This window comes from Puntigrus tetrazona, chromosome 12 (genome assembly GCF_018831695.1).
Source record: "Puntigrus tetrazona isolate hp1 chromosome 12, ASM1883169v1, whole genome shotgun sequence".
Taxonomy (NCBI): Eukaryota; Metazoa; Chordata; class Actinopteri; order Cypriniformes; family Cyprinidae; genus Puntigrus; species Puntigrus tetrazona.
Window position 1 is genome coordinate 4,010,840 of NC_056710.1, and position 12,710 is coordinate 4,023,549.

Genomic DNA, 12,710 nt, shown 5'->3' on the forward strand with positions numbered 1-12,710 from the left:
CATTGCTGGCAGCGGTGGGATTCGAACCCACGCCCCTGGAGACTGGGCCTAAATCCAGCGCCTTAGACCACTCAAACCCACGCTACCCCACCCAACTGCCCACCGTGGGCGCTTTTTGCCTCTCACTCTCGGCTCGGCCATAAGAGTCTTGAAAAAAAAAAAAAAAAAAAAACACAGACAACACTGGCAGCGGTGGGATTGAACTTACGCCTTGAAGAGACTGGAGGCCTTAATCCAGCGCCTTGGAGACCGCTCTGGCCACTCTACCCCACAAAGCTGACTTGCATGGGCTGATTTTTTCGCATCTAGTTACAGGTGCAGATAGTTTTTGTTCAAATGCACCTGGATGTGTGTCAAGAGCCTGACACAGAGCCTTCCAGAGCCTGCTCTGTACGCACCGAAGAGACTGGACCCATAATCCAGTGTCTTTGGGTAGGTGCTCCACTGAGTAAAGAGGCGCTGGAGGTGAGTAGAAAAGACATCTGGCAGGGTCTTTTGGATGAGGTGCTCCACTGGTAGAGCGCTGGAGGTGAGAGGATGAGACATCTGGTATGTCCCTGGCGGTCGTGGAAAGCCAAGTCTTTTCCCTCTACGCATGTGGAGTGCAGATCTTAACCTGATCAAACACACCTGAGATGGGCTAATCAAGACCTTGAGTCTGTCCACAAAGGCAGTCAGCTGTGTTGCCCTGAAACTCAAAATTGTTTGTTTTCAACCAAAAACTTTGGTAGTGACTGGCGCTTCAGCTGGATTCCATTTTTGGGACGATTTATTGCCTTTAGCTATTGTTTTTTTATTCCAGTTATTTTTTCAGCTTTTGCAGTGAAAAATTGATGTTCCCGGGTTCAACTGGGTGCCTCTGTTGAAAGGGCAGGCTAAGGAAAGCTAAAAGCGGCAGACTTTGTTCAGGCACAGCAACCACAAGAGCCACAACCCGGCTCTGGCATGCCCCGTAGAAACCGGGCCTTAGCGGCTTAGCATGCTGCCAGCCCACGCTTCCCCAGTGGAGTAGGTGCTACACACTCCAACATTTTCGGAAGTTCACATATCGACCTTGCCTCAAAGCACACCTCTTGGTTTTACTTGTTTAAAGTAAAAACTGCGACGAATCGGATCAAGGACACTTTTTAGCAGCGGTTTCGTAGGGTCTGTCACAACATCACTGAGTGCACATGCAGCCTTGTAGCTAAACCATTGCTGGCAGCGGTGGGATTCGAACCCACGCCCCTGAGAGACTGGAGCCTAAATCAGCGCCTTAGACCACTCGCCACTACCCACCCACGCAACTGCCCACACGTGGCGCTTTTTACACTCTCACTCTCGGCTCGGCCATAGAGTCTTGAGAAAAAACACACATGCAGCAGCTGGGATTCGAACCACGCCCCTGAAGAGACTGGAGCCTTAATCCAGCGCCTTGAACCGCTTCGGCCACGCTACCCCACAAAGCCGACACACTTTGGGCTGAGTTTTTTCGCATCTAGTTTCTGAGTGCAGATAGTTTTTGTTCAAATGCACCTGGATGTGTGTCAAGAGCCTGACACAAAAGAGCCTTCCAAGAGCCTGCTCTGGCACGCGCGAAGAGACTGGACCCTTAATCCAGTGTCTTTGGGTAGGTGCTCCACTGGTAGAGCGCTGGAGGTAGAGGAAAGACATCTGGCAGGAGTCTTTGGGTAGGTGCTCCACTGGTAGAGGCGCTGGAGGTTCAGGATGAGACATCTGGTATGTCCCTGGCGATCGTGGAAAGCCAAGTCTTTTTCCCTCTCGCATGTGGAGTGCAGATCTTAACCTGATCAAACACACCTGAATGGGCTAATCAAGACCTTAAGGTCTGTCCACAAAGAGCAGTCAGCTGTGTTGCCCTGAAACTCAAAATTGTTTGTTTTCAACCAAAACTTTGAGTGACTAGCCTTAGCTGTTTCATTTTTGGGACGATTTGTGCCTTTAGCCTATTGTTTTTTTATTCCAGTTATTTTTCCAGCTTTGCAGTGTTTTTATTCAACAGGGTGCCTCTGTTGGAAAGGAGCAGGCTAAGAGAAGCAAAGCGGCAGACTTTTGTTCAGCACAGCAACCACAAGAGCCACAACCCGGCTCTGGCATGCCCCGTAGAAACCAGCCTTAGCGCTGCGCCAGCAGCCACGCTTCCCAGTCGGGTAGGTGCTACACCTCCAACATTTTCGGAAGTTCACATATCACGACCTTGCCTCAAGCACACCTCTTGGTTTTACTTGTTTAAAGTAAAAAATGCCGGCAGATCGGATCAAAGGACACTTTACTTAGCGGTTTCGTGGGGTCTGTCACAACATCACTGAGTGCACATGCAGCCTTGCTTAGCTAAACCATTGCTGGCAGCGGTGGGATTCGAACCGAGCGCCCCTGAGAGACTGGAGCCTAAATCCAGCGCCTTAGACCACTCAGCCCACGCTACCCCGCGGCAGCTGCCCACCGTGAGCGCTTTTTACTCTCTCTCTCTCGGCTCGGCCACCAAGTCTTGAAAAAAAACACTGCCACTGGCAGGGTTCGAACCCACGCCCCGAAGAGACTGGAGCCTTAATCCAGCGCCTTAGACCGCTCGGCCACGCTACCTAAAGCCGACTTACTTGGGCTGATTTTTTTACGCATCTAATTCTGGAGTGCAGATAGTTTTTGTTCAAATGCACCTGGATGTGTGTCAAGAGCCTGACACAAGAGCCTTCCAAGAGCCTGCTCTGGCACGCACCGAAGAGACTGGACCCTTAATCCAGTGTCTTTGGGTAAGGTGCTCCACTAGTAGAGGCGCTGGAGGTAGAGGAAAAGACATCTGGCAGGAGTCTTTGGGTAGGTGCTCCACTGGTAGAGAAGGCGCTGGAGGTGAGGATGAGACATCTGGTATGTCCCTGGCAGTTCGTGGAAAGCCAAGTCTTTTTCCCTCTCGCATGTGGGTGCAGATCTTAACCTGATCAAACACACCTGAATGGGCTAATCAAGACCTTAGAGGTCTGTCCACAAAAGGCAGTCAGCTGTGTTGCCCTGAAACTCAAAATTGTTTGTTTTCAACCAAAAACTTTCAGTGACTGGCCTTACAGCTGTTTCCATTTTTGGGGCGAGTTATTGCCTTTAGCTATTGTTTTTATTCCAGATTATTTTTTTGGTTTGTTCCAGGTTCCAGAGGTGCCTCTGTTGGAAAGGAGCAGGCTAAGGGAAAGCCAAGCGGCAGACTTTGTTCAGGCACAGCAACCACAAGAGCCACAACCCGCTCTGGCATGCCCCGTGGAAGCCGGAGCCTTAGCGCTTTACACGCCCAGCAGCCCACGCTTCCCAGTGGGTAGGTACTACACACTCCAACATTTTCAGAAGTTCACATATGCAACCTTGCCTCAAGCACACCTCTTGGTTTTACTTGTTTAAAGTAAAGCTGCCGGCAGATCGGATCAAGGACACTTCAGCAGCGGTTTCGTAGGGTCTGTCACAGCATCACTGAGTGCACATACAGCCTTGCTTGGCTAAACCATTGCTGGCAGCGGTGGGATTCGAACCCACGCCCCTGAGAGACTGGAGCCTAAATCCAGCGCCTTAGACCACTCGGCCACGCTACCCCCATGCAACTGCCCACGTGGCGCTTTTGCACTCTCACTCTCGGCTCGGCCATAGAGTCTTGAAAAAAAAACAGGCACGCACTGGCAGCGGTGGGATTGAATACGCCCCGAAGAGACTGGAGCCTTAATCCAGCGCCTTAGACCGCTCGGCCACGCTAGCCCACAAAGCCGACTTGCCAGGCTGATTTTTCGCATCTAATTCCCGAGTGCAGATAGTTTTTGTTCAAATGCACCTGGATGTGTGTCAAGAGCCTGACACAAGAGGCCTTCCAGAGCCTGCTCTGTACGCGCACCCGAAGAGACTGGACCCTTAATCCAGTGTCTTTGGGTAGAGTGCTCCACTGGTAGAGCGCTGGAGGTAGAGGGAAAGACATCTGGCAGGGTCTTTGGGTAGGTGCTCCACTGGTAGAGCGCTGGAGGTAGAGGATGAGACATCTGGTATGTCCCTGGCGAGTCGTGGAAAGCCAAGTCTTTTCCCTCTCGCATGTGGAGTGCAGATCTTAACCTGATCAAACACACCTGAATGGGGCTAATCAAGACCTTGGGGTCTGTCCACAAAAGGCAGTCAGCTGTGTTGCCCTGAAACTCAAAATTGTTTGTTTTCAACCAGAAACTTTCCCAGTGACTAGCCTTGGCTGGTTCCACATTTTTGGGACGATTTATTGCCTTTAGCTATTGTTTTTATTCCAGTTATTTTTTTCAGCACTGCAGTGCAAAATTGATGTTCAGATTCAACAGAGGTGCCTCTGTTGGAAAGGAGCAGGCTAAAGAAAAAGCGGCAGACTTTGTTCAGGCACAGCAACCACAAGAGCCACAACCACGCTCTGGCATGCCCCGTAGAAACCGGGCCTTAGCGCTTTACATACGCCCGCGCACGCTTCCCAGTGGGTAGGTTGCTACTGCCTCCAAAATTTTCGGAGTTCACATATGCGACCTTGCCTCAAAGCACCTCTTGGTTTTACTTGTTTAAAGTAAAAACTGCCGGCAAAATCGGATCAAAGGACACTTTACTTAGCGGTTTCGTAGGGTCTGTCACAACATCACTGAGTGCACATGCAGCCCGCTTGCTTGGCATTGCGCGCTGCTTAGTGGTGGGATTGAACCCGCCCCTGAGAGACTGGAGCCTAAATCCAGCGCCTTGAACCACTCGCCCACGCTACCACCATAACTGCCCACACGTGGCGCTTTACACTCTCACTCTCGGCTCGGCCATAGAGTCTTGAAAAAAAACACAGGCACTGGCAGTGGTGGGATTGAACCACGCCCGAAGAGACTGGAGCCTTAATCCAGCGCCTTAGGCCGCTAAAGCCACGCTACCCCACAAAGCCGACTTACCAGGGCTGATTTTTTCGCATCTAGTTACAGGTGCAGATAGTTTTGTTCAAATGCACCTGGATGTGTGTCAAGAGCCTGGCACAGAGCCTTCAAGAGCCTGCTCTGGCACGCACCCGAAGAGACTGGACCCTTAATCCAGTGTCTTTGGGTAGAGTGCTCCACTGGTAGAGCGCTGGAGGTAGAGGAAAAGACATCTGGCAGAGTCTTTGGGTAGGTGCTCCACTGGTAGAGGCGCTGGAGGTAGAGGATGAGACATCTGGTATGTCCCTGGCGGTCGTGGAAAGCCAAGTCTTTTCCCTCTCGCATGTGGAGTGCAGATCTTAACCTGATCAAACACACCTGAATGGGCTAATCAAGACCTTAGGTCTGTCCACAAAAGGCAGTCAGCTGTGTTGCCCTGAAACTCAAAATTGTTTGTTTTCAACCAAAAAGCTTTGAGTGACTGGCCTTAGCTGTTTCCATTTTTGGGACGATTGCTGCCTTTAGCTATTGTTTTTTTTTGCCTTTTTAGCTATTGTTTTTTTATTCCAGGGTGCCTCTGTTGGAAAGGAGCAGGCTAAGGAAAGCAAAAGCGGCAGACTTTGTTCAGGCACAGCAACCACAAGAGCCACAACCCGCTCTGGCATGCCCCGTAGAAACGGAGCCTTAGCGCTTTACCACCATAGCAGCCCACGCTTCCCAGTGGGTAGGTGCTACACACTCCAACATTTCGGAAGTTCACATATGCGACCTTGCCTCAAGCACACCTCTTGGTTTTACTTGTTTAAAGTAAAAAATGCCAGCGAATCGGATCAAGGACACTTTACTTGGTTTCGTAGGGTCTGTCACAACATCACTGAGTGCACATGCAGCCTTGCTTGGCTAAACCATTGCTGGCAGCGGTGGGATTCGAACCACGCCCCTGAGAGACTAGAGCCTAAATCCAGCGCCTTAGACCACTCCGGCCACGCTATTACGCAACTGCCCACCGTGGGCGCTTTTTCACACTCTCACTCTCGGCTCGGCCATAAGAGTCTTGAAAAAAAAACACAGACGCACTGGCAGCGGTGGGATTCGAACCACGCGCCCGAAGAGACTGGAGCCTTAATCCAGCGCCTTAGACCGCTCGGCCACGCTACCCCATAAAGCCGACTTACTTGGGCTGATTTTTAGCATCTAGTTCACGAGTGCAGATAGTTTTGTTCAAATGCACCTGGATGTGTGTCAAGAGCCTGACACAAAGAGCCTTCCAGAGCCTGCTCTGCACGTACGCCGAAGAGACTGGACCCTTAATCCAGTGTCTTTGGGTGGAGTGCTCCACTAGTAGAGGCGCTGGAGGTAGAGGAAAGACATCTGGCAGGGTCTTTGGGTAGGTGCTCCACTGGTAGAGGCGCTGGAGGTAGAGGATGAGACATCTGGTATGTCCCTGGCGGTGCGTGGAAAGCCAAGTCTTTTCCCTCTCGCATGTGGAGTGCAGATCTTAACCTGATCAAACACACCTGAATGGGCTAATCAAGACCTTAGGGTCTGTCCACAAAAGGCAGTCAGCTGTGTTGCCCTGAAACTCAAAATTGTTTGTTTTTCAACCAAAAAACTTTGAGTGACTGGCCTTGGCTGTTTCCATTTTGGGACGATTTATTGCCTTTAGCTATTGTTTTTTTTAGTTATTTCCAGCTTTTGCAGTGAAAAATTGATGTTCAGAGTTGTGCCTCTGTTGGAAAGGAGCAGGCTAAGGAAAGCAAAAGCGGCAGACTTTGTTCAGGCACAGCAACCACAAGAGCCACAACCCCGCTCTGGCATGCCCCGTAGAAAAAGCGGGCCTTAGCGCTACATACAGCAGCCCACGCTTCCCAGTGGTAGGGTGCTACACCTCCAACATTTCGGAAGTTCACATATGCGACCTTGCCTCAGCACACCTCTTGGTTTTACTTGTTTAAAGTAAAAACTGCCAGGCAGAATCGGATCAAGGACACTTTACGCGGTTTCGTAGGGTCTGTCACAACATCACTGAGTGCACATACAGCCTTGCTTGGCTAAACCATTGCTGGCAGCGGTGGGATTGAACCCACGCCCCCTGAGAGACTGGAAGGCCTAAATCCAGCGCCTTAGACCACTCGGCCACGCTACCCCACGCAACTGCGCCCACCACGTGGCGCTTTTGCCTCTCACTCTCAGCTCGGCCATAAGAGTCTTGAACACAAACGCACTGGGCGGTGGGATTCAGACCCACGCCCCGAAGAGACTGGAGCCTTAATCCAGCGCCTTGAACCTCTCGACCACGCTACCCCATAAAGCCGAGGTTACGCCCGGGCTGATTTTTCGCATCTGAATTCACGGAGTGCAGATAGTTTTTGTTCAAATGCACCTGGATGTGTGTCAAAGGCCTGACCCTGAGAGCCTTCAGGCCTGCTCTGGCACTTGCACCCGAAGAGACTGGACCCTTAATCCAGTGTCTTTGGGTAGGTGCTCCACTGGTAGAAAGCGCTGGAGGTAGAGAAAAGACATCTGGCAGGGTCTTTGGGTAGGTGCTCCACTGGTAGAGGCGCTGGAGGTAGAGGATGAGACATCTGGTATGTCCCTGGGCGGTCGTGGAAAGCCAAGTCTTTTCCCTCTCGCATGTGGAGTGCAGATCTTAACCTGAGTCAAACACACCTGAATGGGCTAATCAAGACCTTAGGGTCTGTCCACAAAGAGCAGTCAGCTGTGTTGCCCTGAAACTCAAAATTGTTTGTTTTCAACCAAAAACTTTCAGTGACTGGCCTTGGCTGGTTCCATTTTTGGGATGATTTATTGCCTTTAGCTATTGTTTTTTTATTCCAGTTATTTTTCCCAGCTTTTTGCAGTGAAAAATTGATGTTCCAGGTTCAACAGGGGTGCCTCTGTTGGAAAGGAGCAGGCTAAGGAAAGCAAAGCGGCAGACTTTGTTCCAGGCACAGCAACCACAGAGCCACAACCCGCTCTGGCATGCCCCGTAGAAGCCGGGACCTTAGCGCTTTACATCGCTTAGTACGCTTCCCAGTGGGTAGGTGCTACACTCCAACATTTCGGAAGTTCACATATGCGACCTTGCCTCAAGCACACCTCTTGGTTTACTTGTTTAAAGTAAAAATGCGGCAGATCGGATCAAGGACACTTTATGCTTGCGCGGTTTCGTAGGGTCTGTCACAACATCACTGAGTGCACATGCAGCCTTGCGGCTAGCTAAACCATTGCTAGCAGCGGTGGGATTCGAACCACGCCCCTGAGGAGACTGGAGCCTAAATCCAGCGGCTTAGACCACTCGCCCGACACGCTACCCCACACAACTGCCCACCGTGGGCGCTTTTTACCTCTCACTCTCGGCTCGGCCATAAGAGTCTTGAAAAAAAAACACAGACGCACTGGCAGCGGTGGGAATTAAACCACGCCCCGAGAAAGAGACTGGAGCCTTAATCCAGCGCCTTAGACCGCTCGGCCACGCTACCCCTATAAACCCGAGTTACTTGGGGCTGATTTTTACGCATCTAGTTACGGAGTGCAGATAGTTTTTGTTCAAATGCACCTGGATGTGTGTCAAGAGGCCTGGCACAAGAGCCTTCCAGAGCCTGCTCTGTACGCACCCGAAGAGACTGGACCCTTAATCCAGTGTCTTTGGGTGGAGTGCTCCACTGGTAGAGCGCTGGAGTAGAGAGGAAAGACATCTGGCAGGGTCTTTGGGTAGGTGCTCCACTGGTAGAGCGCTGGAGGTAGAGGATGAGACATCTGGTATGTCCCTGGCAGTCGTGGAAAGCCAAGTCTTTTCTCTCGCATGTGGAGTGCAGATCTTAACCTGATCAAACACACACCTGAATGGGCTAATCAAGACCTTAGGGTCTGTCCACAAAGGCAGTCAGCTGTGTTGCCCTGAAACTCAAAATTGTTTGTTTTCAGCCAAAAACTTTCAGTGACTGTGTAGCTGTTTCCATTTTTGGGCTGATTTATTGCCTTTAGCTATTGTTTTTTTATTCCAGTTATTTTTTCAGCTTTTGCAGTGAAAAATTGATATTTCGGAGTTCAACAAGGTGCCTCTGTTGGAAAGGAGCAGGCTAAGAAAGCAAAAAGCGGCAGACTTTGTTCAGGCACAGCAACCACAAGAGCCACAACCCGCTCTGGCATGCCCCCGTAGAAACCCGGGCCTTGGCGGCACCACGCCGGCTTGCTGCACGCTTCCCAGTGGGTAGGTGCTGCACACTCCAACATTTTCGGAAGTTCACATATGCGACCTTGCCTCAAGCACACCTCTTGGTTTTACTTGTTTAAAGTAAAAAATGCCAGGTAGTCGGATCAAGGACACTTCCCAACACGGTTTCGTAGGGTCTGTCACAACATCACTGGGTACAGCAGCTTGGCACAAAGCCTTGCTGGCAGCGGTGGGATTCGAACCCACGCCCCTGAGACTGGAGCCTAAATCCGGCGCCTTAGACCCACTACCCACGCTACCACACGCAACTGCCCACCGTGGGCTTTTTTACTCTCTCACTCTCGGCTCGGCCATAAGAGTCTTGAAAAAGCACAGGCGCGCGCAGCTGGCAGATTTCGAACCACGCTCCCTGAAGAGACTGGAGCCTTAATCCAGCGCCTTAGAGCCGCTCGGCCACGCTACCCCACAAAGCACGACTTACTTGGGCTGATTTTTCGCATCTAGTTACGAGTGCAGATAGTTTTTTGTTCAAATGCACCTGGATGTGTGTCAGAGCCTGACACTAAGAGCCTTCCAAAGAGCCTGCTCTGTACATACACGAAGAGACTGGACCCTGTAATCCAGTGTCTTTGGGTAGATGCTCCACTGGTAGGCGCTGGAGGTAGAGGAAAGACATCTGGCAGGAGTCTTTGGGTAGGTGCTCCACTGGTGAGGCGCTGGAGGTAGAGGATGAGACATCTGGTATGTCCCTGGCGGTCGTGGAAGCCAAGTCTTTCCCTCTCTCATGTGGAGTGCAGATCTTAACCTGATCAAACACACCTGAATGGCCTAATCAAGACCTTAGGGTCTGTCCACAAAAGACAGTCAGCTGTGTTGCCCCCTGAAACTCAAATTGTTTGTTTTTCAACCCAAAAACTTTCCAGTGACTAGCCTTGGCTGTTTCCATTTTTGGGACGATTTATTGCCTTTAGCTATTGTTTTTTTATTCCAGTTATTTTTCAGCTTTTGCAGTGCAAAGGTGATGTTCCGGAGTTCAACAGGGTGCCTCTGTTGGAAAGGAGCAGGCTAAAGAGAAAGCAAAGCGGCAGACTTTGTTCAGGCACTGTAACCACAGAGCCACAACCCCAGCTCTGGCATGCCCCCGTAGAAACGGGCCTTAGCGCTTTACGCCAGCAGCCCACGGCTTCCCAGTGGGTAGGTGCTACACTCCAACATTTTTGGAAGTTCACATATCGCGACCTTGCCTCAAAGCACACCTCTTGGTTTTACTTGTTTAAAGTAAAAACTGCCGGCAGATCGGATCAAGGACACTTTAACTTAGCGGTTTCGTGGGTCTGTCACAACATCACTGAGTGCACATGCAGCCTTGCTTGGCTAAACCATTGCTGGCAGCGGTGGGATTGAACCCGCCCCTGAGAGACTGGAGCCTAAATCCAGCGCCTTGAACCACTCGGCCACGCTACCCCACGCCAACTGCCCACCATGGCGCGCACTCACTCTCACTCTCGGCTCGGCCATAAAGAGTCTTGAAAAATAAACACAGGAGCGCACTGGCAGCGGTGGGATTGAACCCACACTTGAAGAGACTGGGCCTTAATCCAGCGCCTTCACGAACGCTCAAGCCACGCTACCCCCACAAGTCGACTTACTTGGGCTGATTTTTCGCATCTAATTGCCGAGTACAGATAGTTTTTGTTCAAATGCACCTGGATGTGTGTCAAGAGCCTGACACAGAGCCTTCCAAGAGCCTGCTCTGTACCCATGCACTGCCGAAGAGACTGGACCCTGTAATCCAGTGTCTTTGGGTAGAGTGCTCCACTAGTAGAGCGCTGGAGGTAGAGGAAAAGACATCTGGCAGGAGTCTTTGGGTGGGTGCTCCACTGGTAGAAGCGCTGGAGGTAGAGGGGATGAGACATCTGGTATGTCCCAAAAAGCGAGTCGTGGAAAGCCAAAGTCTTTTCCCTCTACGCATGTGGAGTGCAGATCTTAACCTGATCAAACACACCTGAATGAGCTAATCAAGACCTTTGGGTCTATCCACAAAAGGCAGTCAGCTGTGTTGCCCTGAAACTCAAAATTGTTTGTTTTCAACCAAAACTTTCAGTGACTGGCCCCTTGCAGCTGTTTCTACATTTTTGGGACGATTTATTGCCTTTAGCTATTGTTTTTTTATTCCAGTTATTTTTCCAGCTTTTGCAGTGAAAAATTGATGTTCGAGGTTCAGCTTAGGGTGCCTCTGTTGGAAAGGAACAGGCTAAGGAAAGCAAAGCGGCAGACTTTGTTCAGGCACAGCAACCACAAGAGCCACAACCCGCTCTGGCATGCCCCATAGAAACCGGGCCTTAGCGCTTTACATCGCCAGCAGCCACGCTTACCAGTGGGTAGGTGCTACCTCCAACATTTTCCGGAAGTTCACATATGACCTTGCCTCAAGCACACCTCTTGGTTTTACTTGTTTAAAAGTAAAAACTGCCGTAGATCGGATCAAGGACACCTTAAGCCCGGTTTTCGTAGGGTCTGCTCACAACATCACTGAGTGCACATGCACAGCCTTGCTTGGCTGAAACCATTTGCTGGCAGCGGTGGGATTGAACCACGCCCCTGAGAGACTGGGCCTAAATCCAGCGCAGCAGACCACTCGGCCACGCTACCCCACGTAACTGCCCACCGTGGCGCTTTTTGCACTCTCACTCTCGCTCGGCCATAAGTCTTGAAAAACACAGGCGCACTGGCGGTGGGATTGAACCGCGCCTTGAAGAGACTGGAGCCTTAATCCAGCGCCTTAGACCGCTGCCACATTACGCTACCTACAGCCCGACTTACTTGGGCTGATTTTTCGCATCTAATTCACAGTGCAGATAGTTTTTGTTCAAATGCACCTGGATGTGTCAAGAGCCACACAAAGAGCCTTCCAGAGCCTGCTCTGTACGCACCGAAGAGACTGGACCCTTAATCCGGTGTCTTTGGGTAGGTGCTCCACTGGTAGGCGCTGGAGGTAGAGGAAAGACATCTGGCAGGAGTCTTTGGGTAGGTGCTCCACTGGTAGTGAAGGCTGGAGGGTAGAGGATGAGACATCTGGTATGTCCCTGGCGGTGTCGTGGAAAGCCAAGTCTTTTCCCTCTGCATGTGGAGTGCAGATCTTAACCTGATCAAACACACCTGAATGGGCTAATCAAGACCTTAGGAGTCTGTCCACAAAAGGCAGTCAGCTGTGTTGCCCTGAAACTCAAAATTGTTTGTTTTCAACCAAAAACTTTCCAGTGACAGCCTTAGCTGTTTCCATTTTGGGACGATTTATTGCCTTTAGCTATTGTTTTTATTCCAGTTATTGGCTTTTTTCAGCTTTTGCAGTGAAAAAAATTGATGTTCCCAGGTTCAACAGGGTGCCTCTGTTTGGAAGGAGCAGGCTAAGGAAAGCAAAGCGGCAGACTTTGTTCAGGCACAGCAACCACAAGAGCCACAGCCACGCTCTGGCATGCCCCGTAGAAACCCAGACCTTAGCGCTTTACATGCAGCAGCCACGCTTCCACAGTGGGTGGTGCTACACACTCCAACATTTGGAGAGTTCACATATGCGACCTTGCCTCAAGCACACCTCTTGGTTTACTTGTTTAAAGTAAAAACTGCCGGCAGATCGGATCAAGGACACACATACTTGCGGTTTC

The 12,710-nt window shown here is 50.8% G+C and overlaps 3 non-coding genes across 3 annotated transcripts; all 3 read right to left on the reverse strand.

Moving 5' to 3' along the window:
- Window positions 1–3,491: 3,491 nt before the first annotated feature.
- trnal-uag lies at window positions 3,492–3,572 on the reverse strand. The gene has a single exon. It is a non-coding gene; the product is annotated as a tRNA-Leu (tRNA).
- Window positions 3,573–5,945: 2,373 nt separating this feature from the next.
- Window positions 5,946–6,026, reverse strand: trnal-aag. Its single transcript has one exon. It is a non-coding gene; the product is annotated as a tRNA-Leu (tRNA).
- Window positions 6,027–6,931: 905 nt separating this feature from the next.
- Window positions 6,932–7,014, reverse strand: trnal-uag. Its single transcript has one exon. It is a non-coding gene; the product is annotated as a tRNA-Leu (tRNA).
- Window positions 7,015–12,710: the final 5,696 nt, after the last annotated feature.